Raw genomic sequence first — 10,018 nt, 5'->3', positions numbered from 1 at the left:
GGCAGGTTCCTTAACCTCTCTGAGCCTCCATTTCCTTGTTGATCACATGGGGAAAGTACTGTTTCCTACCTCACAGAGTTGTGTGAATACAGTGGGGTAGTGCTCCACAAGCTTTGGTTACTGTTTGTCATTAAACAGACTTCAGAGAGTGCACCCAGCAGGGTGGGCTGCGCCACAGGCAGGGGATGCGCAGTGAGCAGGTTTAAGATGTCGTGAAGCAAGTGCCAGGATAGACAACCCTCAGTGCTGTAGGAACCCACAGGAGGAGCCTAACAAAACCTTGGCAGCTAGAAGGAGGCTCCTTGAGAAAATAAAAGCGTGTGCCGTGCAGACCCCGCTGGTCACCTGCAAACACACAGTCACACCCACACCCACCGCCCCAGTCCTCACCCCTCCCAACTCCACAGGGCGGGGGGACGTCCAGAGCCTTCCTGGGCCTTCCTGATAGAACATCAACTTTTCCCCTTATTTTCTTTTTCCGTCCAATTCCCATTCCTGGGTTCTGCCTTATCAGTATTATTTTAATATGCATTTTTATTCCCACCTTCTTGCAACATGGATGCTACATTTCTTGGTGTGGGCTGTTTAAAACCTGTGCTCTGAAACCCCCCCGAGGCACACCAAAGCAGAGATAATATAAGAAAAACGCCACGTAGCCACCACCAGTTTAAAGAACTACCATTTTGCCAATTTTGTTACATCTATTTATCCTCTCCCCTCCATGGTCAAATTCTTCTCTCAGGAATATTTTAAGACAAATTCAAGACATCAGAACATTTCACCCAGAAATACTTCAGTATGTATCTTCAACAGGAAATCACATTAAAAAAAAAACAAAACTTAAAACCACCAAGTTGATTTTTTTTCAAACAAGACATTGTTTTTAAGGTCCACCCATGTCGCCACTGGTGCTTCTGGCCCATCCATTCCTGCTAACCTCTCCATAGAGCCTTGCAGATGTACCCACCACACCTGCCCTCTTCCTTCTCTCGGTGACAAACACTGGGGTTGTGACAGCTCCCCTCCACCACCAACGCAGCTGCAGGGGACGTCCTCACACCTGTGCCCCGTGACCTTCATGAGAACTTCCCTGGGATCAGAACTGCGGGCCACACAGATGACACTTTTACCTACTTTGACCCTGGAGGACCATCCGGGGTCCGCCAGCCCACACCGCACCAGTATGCAGTTCCCTGGTCCCCACCTCCCACCAACAGCTGGCATCGCTTGGCTGTCAACTTATTCACTTAATAGGTGTAAAGTCACATTTAAATTCCTAAATCTTTGGTGATTAACATTGATTTTGAGTACTTGGTCATGTTTGTTAGCATTCAGGGTAAACCGTTCTGAAAATTGCATTTTCACAGCTTTGGACCATTTTTCTGTTGAGGTCACTCTTTTTTTCCTGATTTGTAGAAGGTGATGTGTTCCAGATGTCAGTCCCTTGTCAGTTTCAGACACTGCAAGCACCTCCCCCTTCTGTGCTTCCACCTGCTCCCCTCCATTCAATCATGCGTCCCCAGTGCTGTGGGGACACCCTGCTCATTCGCACCTATTCATGGGCATTGTGTGCTCCTCACCAAGGCCGAGTTTGGGACTAGAGTTGCAACCAACTCTACCCTGAAATGAAGCAGTCAGCCAGAGGGCTTTCAGGAAAGATCTCACTATTCAGAGACACAAGAAGAACCAGTCTCTGCTCTCCATGGATGTTCTTTGGAGGCGACAAGGAGCTGCTGTGGCCACCCTGCCACCAGCCCGAGGACAAAGCCCACCGTGACAGCTCGGCATCCTTGGTGGCAGGATGGAGGCTGCTTCTCTGACCCTGGGGCCTGGCCCAGCTCTGACGTCCCTCTGAGTGAGATGATAAATGTCCTCCTGGCCTAAACTCGATTGGGCCTGGGTTTCGGATGTCTGTAGGGAGAAGGCTGTGGGTGGACACAGTCCCTGAGCCAGTGACTGCTCTCCTGCTCCCACCACCAGTCAGAATTAATTTCATACACAGAGCTGGAACAACGTGGACCTCTGTCATGTCTACTATGCTTGGGTAGTCTATTCTATTTCTTTATTTTTTTTAATGCTGGGTGCAACCCACTAAATTGATTACACAAGCTACTAATGGGTCATGACCCACTGTTTAAAAAATACCGCTCTAGGTCTCAGACCTCTGACCTGAAGCCCGAGAGAAAAAATAAGCTGTCGTCCAGTAAAATAGGGGGGCAGGAAGAGTTTTTCCTACCAGCCCTCAGTGGGAAGGGGCCAATCAGATTCCTCCCTCCCAAGGATGACCACAGAGTGAGCCCTCGATAAGCCTTGCCCGATGGGCCGTGCCCCTGCCCACAGCCCTCCTTCCCTACTAGTGCCTTTCTACAGCCTTTTTCGGCGAACAGAGGAGGCTGGGGCTCTTATCTCACCTCTGCCTGGCTCTCAAGATGCAGTGGGCCCTGAAGCCTGCTAATTAGAGATGGCTGGGAAAAGTACCAGGGCCCTGGTCTGGCAGCTGTGCCTGGCTCTAAATTCAATATCCAGTGCCCTTCGGGGTGAGGGCTCACCTTGATAAGCCCCCAGGACAAAGCAGGGAGACAGACGGGGCTTGTTCTCAGCAGAGCCTTCGCCCTCTGAATACGCTTTTTGTTTAAGCCCCAGGACCGACCGAGAACATTCCATGGCCTGGCGAACTCCCCGTCTTCCCAAGGTCAGTCCTTCCTCAGCAATTCTCTTTGGAAACATCTCCCACGGCTGGCCCTGCTCCTCCTGCCCCCTGGCTTTAGGGGCGGTTATGTAACTCTTAGGAAGACCTAGAAATACAAGCATACGGTGTCCTCAATTCCTGGCAGGCTGGCTGCTTCACATTTATAGCTGGTGCCGAGAGACTGACTTCACACACAGACAAGCACACACGTACACATCCTTGACTCATAACCACATTTCTGCTGCGGAATTGTTTAAAAAATTAAACCCAACACCAGCAGCCTCATCATGATGAAAGAATAGGACATTTTGCTCCAGCACCTTGTGGGGAAGGGGAAGTGCATTCAGTAGGTGGAGGGAAAGGACTCCAAGGCAGGACCCAAAAAGGCCATATGATAGTATATGAGCCCCTCATACTGTACAGCCCCTAAATTCCATGCCGGGGGTTTGGCCAGGCAGCAGGTAGCTTGCAGCCGAAGCCCCCAACCAAAGCCTGCTTGGTGTGGGGCTGAGCTCCCAGATTAGGCATGCATTTATTACATCCTTGCAATGAATACAAGGTTAGTGAAGGAAGCCTGGGTTTGGGGGTGGAGGAGAACCCAGGAAAATGTGTTCTGCAAAATGTCTTATTGGAGACCCTGAAAGTTAAGATACAGAGCGCATTTTATTTAAAGCAGGAAATGGGTATGTACTGAGAGTAGCATAGTTGTTAAGAGCCTACTGTGTAGAGTCAAGACCAGCCGAGACTCACATTCTGGCTCAGCTGATTTCTAGCTGTGAACTTCAACAAGACCCTTAATCTCTGAGCCTTCATTCTCCAATATGTGAAGTGGACATACCTTGTGGGGGTGGTTGTGAAGCCTGAAAGAGATGAGAGAGCCCTTAGTGGGACTGTAAAGAGTAAGTGTTCCATCACTGTAGCTGGTATTGCAGTTCACCCTAAATGCAAGTGGGCACCTTTCATTTGGACAGTGGAGTAAAGACGTGCCAGTTTTCTTTTCTCTGCTGCTCCATGAAGTCTGATTTGCTGCAGAGAGGAGGAGGGCCTGACCTGGGCGAGCCCTTGAGTTGGCTATTACCGAGAAGCCAACTTGGAGTGCCTCGTTCCCCTGAGGTTCCAGTACCTTCTTCGCCTGCTGGCTTAAGGGATACTGCTTTTGCTGCATGCTGCCCTAGGTTTGCTCAGTGAGGACAAGCTGTACTTGTGTTTCCAAGAGGAGGTGTGAGAACTGAGGGGTGGCAGGTGCGCACAGCAGGCAGGGCGGACACACTGACGAGGCCTGGTGCGGTCCTGTCAGGCCTGAGCTGGCTGCCTGGGCCTGGCTGGCTCTTCTAGGGCTCTCTTGGCTCAAACAGCATCTGCCCTCTCACTGCTCACTGCGCTCAGGGGTTAAGGGTGGGGGTTTCCAAAGGTGCGGCTTGTAGACCACCCTAGTGAAGACAGAATTGCCACCATTTCCCTCCTTCTAATTAAATGCATGTTCTCTATGTGCATTTCTCACTCAATTCTCACAGCACACCTACCAACTCCACTTTACAAGGGAAGAGATGCACCAGGCTCCTGAAGATGTCCAGTTTGTAAAGGGCCGCAGCAGCAGGGAAAATGACTTGTTTTCCCACCAGCCACTATGCTAACCCCTTTACATATAATTTCATTGAATCCTTTTAGCAACCCCGAAGCACCGTCCTTATTCTGCATTGAAGGATTTGGGGAGCCCACAACGTCACCTGCCCGGTGCCAGAAGCGTTGCTGACGTGGGGTCTGTAACAGGTTCCTCTTTGGGCTGCCTGCCCTCATTGGGGTTGGGCACTGTGAAGCCCTTCATTACTGCACGTGCGTTACCTCCTCTAAAGCTCACAGGGCGCATCAGACCGGAACCCGTTTAACAGGCGAGGTGGCCAAAGCCCCCAGGGTCTGAGGATGCTGCAGAGTCGCTCAGGTTGGTTTGAACGAGTAGCTCTTGAAGCTCTCGGAGATTTGCGGATTTGACTCCGCGCTACGGTGGCCGCCAAGGGTCTGCTGCACCAAGCAGTGGCCCCGGAAAATCGATCTAAGCCTCCAAACCCATCCACGCCTCGGCCAGCAGAAGAGCAGAGCAGCTCTCCGGCCCAGGGCGCTGTCCCAGCTCTGCGCCCAGGGGCGATCCCAGCAGCGGCTCTGGAGCCTGCGCCCGCAGCTGCCACTTGACCGTGGTCGCAGCTCCCAAATAATCCCCTACCGTGTCCAGGAGTTGCAATGGGAATCTGCAGGTCCAGAGAGTTCCCTCCACGTCCCTGCCCCATGTTTACCACCAGACCACACTGCGGAAGCATTAGAGGCTCATCATACATTTTGAAAATACTGAGAATAGAATCATCTTAAGAGCTCCTCTAATCCTTCCGCCCAGCAAATCATGGTTGCTATTTGCATATTCCATTTCATGGCTATTGTCTTCTTTCTACATAGCTGTCATGAAATGCACATCACGCACATACCAATGTGAAGCCAGGCTTGTTCTCACTTTGTAACATCGGTATTTTTGTCAGGTTATTACAGACCCTTCCTAGCTACAATTTTTTAATGATAGGATTTGTTTTTTATGGGGTGGATATGGTCCTATTTACTGGAGCATTTTCCAAATGTTTCACATTCAAGTGGTTTCCAAAGTTACACCATTATAAATGATTCCTGGAAAACATTCTTGTGTACAGAGCCCTCTCCATAATTACACCAATTTTCTTCCGTTACATGCACGGTGGAATTACTAGGTCAACGGATGTGAACGCTTGTCAGCGCTTGCAGTATTATTGGCGGACGGCTTCCCATGGAAGCCTTAGGCAGGGATTTCATACTTTGACCATTACTTCTTACCTCCCAGAATTTTCTCCCAGGAAAACTTATAAAATATCCTTTCATTGAGATGTAGTAACCCTTTCTGAGATTATCTACATTTAAATCAGGATCAGAGCTTGACACTGAAAGATGTGTGCCCAAATGGAGGGCCTTCCACATCAGAAAGAACATCAGGGAGGTTCTTTTGGTTTAGGAGGGTTTTCTGGTGACTCTGAGCAGTAGCCTCCTATGCTGCTTGTGAGGAAGCAAGGCTCCCAGCCCGGTCCCGCAGTTCTGAGAAGCCAGGGGTTGCAGTGTAGGCGGGAGAGAGTTCGGTTTGGGGGAAGTGAAATAAGGCACCAATCCATGAGCGATCAATAATCACATCCTTCCTCTTACCGATAACAAGGTAATAAGGAGTGTTGACATTTGATCGTGGGGTAACGTCCTCCCAGCCGTTTGCCACGTGCACCAGTGGTCAGGCACATTAAGATAGTGGAACTAACTGCTGTCGGCGCGCGGGGTTCTGGGGTGGGGATTGAGACCTTCTTACTGACTCTGTGTAAACCTCCTTGCTCTCTAAGATCTTCAGGCCAGAGATACCACCCCTTGTTCTACCTGTCATTTCCAGTGATGAGTTGCAGGTAACCAGCAGGCAAGCTGTCCCCAGTGGGCAGGGGGCTTGGGGTCCTGAGAGGCAATGAGAAATATCTCTTGCGAATCAACACTATGCCTGGCTGGGCAAATCCCTACATCTCTTCTTACACACACTCTCCCTGCTCTTGGGTCCTCCCCTACATCCAAGCTTTGGGGTCCCCTCCAGTTTGTAGACACCCGCCACACTAGAGCCCTTCATCTGACAGTAGCAGGCATTGTGATGCACCGCCCAGGTTTCTCTCCAGAACCCACGGACTTATCCTCTGGCTGCTGGGGCTGCCTGTCAGACAGCCCTGGGCCGCCAGTCCTCTCCAGGGTCATTACCCCTTTCTGGGGCTGTCCACGTCCAGTGGCGGGTCAGCATGGGTGTGGAGGTATGGTTCCCTCACCCCAGCTTTGCTGAGACTGCTCTGCAGCCCAGTTTCTCTCCCTGCCAGGACCGTCTTCCTGCTTCCCTTCCCTCCAATGGTGCAGATCGCAAGAGTACTCCCTGACCGATGTCCCGGATGGAACTCTTCATCATCTGGAGGAGTGCAGCCCCGTACGTAACTCCAGTCCCACAGGAAGTGCTCACTTGCTACTCTCTAGGCCCTTGTTCAACAGGCATTATCTAGTAGACCTAGGGGGATAAGTCATAACTCAAAGTAGGCTAATTTATGGCTCTGTGGCTTCTTTTTGTGTTGCTTTCTGATCCTCAGAATAACTGTCACACTCTGACATCTATTTCTAGGTGGGATGGACAGAACAAGGACCCCCAGTGATACCTAGGTCATAATACTCAGAACCTGTGAATATGTTAATTGCATGGCAAAGGGGAAGTAACATGACAGATGGAATTAAGGTTGATAATCAGATCGTGTAAAAATAGGAAGATTATACTAGGTTATGCTAATGGGGCCAATGTAGTCACTAGGATACTTAAAAGTAGTAGAGGGAGGCAGAAGGAGGAGAGGAGAGTGGAACATGTCTGTGGAAGAGGATGAGAGAGGCGCAATGGCAAAAGTGCCTGACTCGCCGTTGCTGGCTTTGAAACGGAGGCAGAGGCCACCAGCCAGGGACTATAGGTGGCCTCGAGAAAGTGCAAAAGGAAAGATTGTCCCTTGGAGCCTCCAGGAAGGAATGCAACCCTGCCAACCCCTGAGTCTGGGCAGTGAGACCCTTGTCGGATTTGTAGCCTACAAAACAGTAAAGTTGTTTTGTTTTCAGCCACCATCTTTGTAGTGATTCACGCAGCACAGAGGAAACATCTACTAGGCAGTTCCAGCTTCCTAGTGATTCCAAGGGGCTGCTTACAGGGAAGGTAGGTCTTGACAGGGGCGAGGAAGTGGAAGAAATTGGTACAACTTCTCACACTTGGAGTTGGTTATAGACTGAGGGCTGGTGTCCCCCCTTCGCATGTTGAAGTCCTAACCCCCAATGTGGTGGTAGGAGGGGGTGGGGCCTTTGGGAAGTGATTATGCCATGAAGGTTGTGCCCTCACAAATGAGATTCGTGTCCTTTCTGCCGCATGAGGACACGAGAGGATGGCAGTCTGCGACCCAGAAGAGGGTTCCCAAAGAGCCCTGGCAAGCTGGCATCCTGCTCCTGGACTTCCGGCCTCTGTAACTGTGGGAAATCGACTGCAGCCCCCAGTCCACGCTGAGCTGTTACCGCCGCCTAAATGAAGACAGCCTTTCTGTCTTCGTCCTACCACCGAAGGAGAAATGTTCTCTGTAACCTATGCTTTTGGAGTGAAATAATAAATCTGAGAATTTTACCAATAGAACAGTGTATAGAGTTCATGTCTATCAATGATTTTCAAGATTTTTTTCCCCTGGGAACTTTTTTTTGTGAAATAGGAAGTCACAGACAGCCAATCTGCAAGACAGATTTAAAGTGACGCTGTTCCGATCGAAGCCCACGGTCCCTTGGTTTTCCCCTCACCGGAGAGGCTCTAGCACGGAGCACAAAGTTTGAAAATGGCAGACCTGGGTCACGGGGCCCCTGGGCTGGAGGTCAGCAGGGCAAAGCCGGAACACACGTCTTCAGTCTCTACCCAGAAGCCTCAGCAGCGATGGGCTGGGGGCTGTTCTCAAAACACTCCATGGGGACAGGCTCCCTCTGCCTTTTCTGATCAGTGAGATGGAGGCAGTGTTGCAGAGCGTGTGTGGGTTTCTACACACAGATCTACTCCTTTGCATGTGTTTGTGTTTATGTTTTATGTCGCTGCTACGTACAGAGGCTTCCCACCCACAGCCACTCTGTGGACGAACCAGGCACCTTCCACCATGGCATGATACATGCAGCAACAAAAGCACCGCCTGACTCCAGTGTCCGTCCCCAGCCACCTGCCTCGATGCCTGTCACCCCACCATCAGCGCTGCCTCCAGAAGGCTGACTTCCAAATTCAAAATCCACATGGTGTTACCTTTAAACATCTTTAAAAGCAGGACCTCACTTTGAATCTGTGGATTTTTGCAATAAATGTTCTTTCCTACCAGCACACAAACTAATGGAGCATCTTGCCATTGACTTGAGAGGACGAGAAATACGTTCATCCACTAGTGTCCTTAAAGCGGAGATCAGGGGCTACAAAGAAAGAAAACCAGAGAGAGGAGTTGAGTGCAGAAAAGGATGAGCAGGAAAGGATCTTTGCGTACATAGGGGAGTGTGTGTGGTGTGTGCGCACGTGTGCAAGGTAGACGTTCCATAGTATGAGGGATCTGAGCAACCGAGAGCAAGGGGTCAAGAACACGAGAGGAGGGTCCCTCTAGGGTGATAGAAAGTTTATGTCTTGACAAGAAATGACATAAATTAAGGTCCTCCTTTGTTCTTAGAAGCACATGAGACTCCAAAATGGTTCAGAGTTTGTTACAATGACGTCTCTTATTTCAGACTCTGAAAGTAATCAAGTATAAATATAGAGTTTCAAGCATGAATTCAACTCCTTAATCCTACAAAATGATGTACTTCTCATTTCTGTGTACTGGCTAAAGATGAGACGACAGCTAGAGCCAGCAACAAGGAACCACAATTAGTCAAACGGATTTCTGTTTGCTCCTCCAGTTCATTAGGTTAAATGAACCGTCAATTCATTAATCAAAGGAAACAGGCCCAAAGTAGTTGCCAATCCCAGAACGACATTTAAGATCTGAGCAATGAAAATATACTCCTGAAATACAGACACACTTTCATTAATTAGTAACTATGATTAAGACGCGAGTTTGTTGTTTAAACAATTTTGTTTTGGAACAGAAGGGGAAACCAAAATGGCAACTCAGGGACTTGTTATTCCATCTTCTCTGCTGCAAGAAATTAGCTATCACTTGGTGTCCAGCCAAGGCCCAGAAGTCCCGCTTTGCTTGCCTTTCTCTATAAATTTGGAGAGGTGCTTCTCTGGAAAGCAAATTGGCACCAACACATCATAAAATTCTGTGCAAAGGGACAACAGACCTTTAAAAATCACCCAGAAGAAAAACAACAGTTTCCTGCTAAAAGATTCATCATGTTACTCTCTGCGGCTCACCGATATGAATGCAAATGGTTGGAATATTTTCATGTTTGGCAGAAAAGCACAAAGGTCTAAAGAAGAAATATCACCAATGGCTTCGCTGAGCAGAACATAATGAACGGAAAATCTCTCAGCTTAGCAACTCCCCCTCCAGACCTCGGAGCTCTCAGTGGTGCCCAAACCCTGTTCCCAGGGAGCTCTGCAGAATCTGCTGGCATTGAGCAACCCACTAGCTAATCGGAGGGAAGGTACAGAGAGACACGGAGCTGCAGCTGTGACCACAGAGCACAACCTTAAGCGCACAAATGGGCTAAGGGAGCTGAAAACTCTGTGAATGGGTCCCCTCTGTGAAGTCAGTTCCCTGAACCTAG

The 10,018-nt window shown here is 49.6% G+C and overlaps 1 long non-coding RNA gene across 1 annotated transcript; it reads left to right on the top strand.

The window, feature by feature from the left end:
• The first annotated feature begins 2,400 nt into the window (after nucleotides 1–2,400).
• On the top strand, nucleotides 2,401–7,895 carry LOC119041708 (uncharacterized). The gene is made up of 4 exons (XR_008389866.1): nucleotides 2,401–2,692; nucleotides 6,595–6,698; nucleotides 7,364–7,457; nucleotides 7,670–7,895. It is a non-coding gene; the product is annotated as an uncharacterized LOC119041708 (long non-coding RNA).
• The last annotated feature ends 2,123 nt before the right edge of the window (nucleotides 7,896–10,018 follow it).

This window comes from Artibeus jamaicensis, unplaced genomic scaffold (assembly GCF_021234435.1).
Source record: "Artibeus jamaicensis isolate MK-2021 breed Jamaican fruit bat unplaced genomic scaffold, CSHL_Jam_final scaffold_1689, whole genome shotgun sequence".
Lineage (NCBI taxonomy): Eukaryota > Metazoa > Chordata > Mammalia > Chiroptera > Phyllostomidae > Artibeus > Artibeus jamaicensis.
This window is presented reverse-complemented; position numbering and strand designations above follow the sequence as displayed.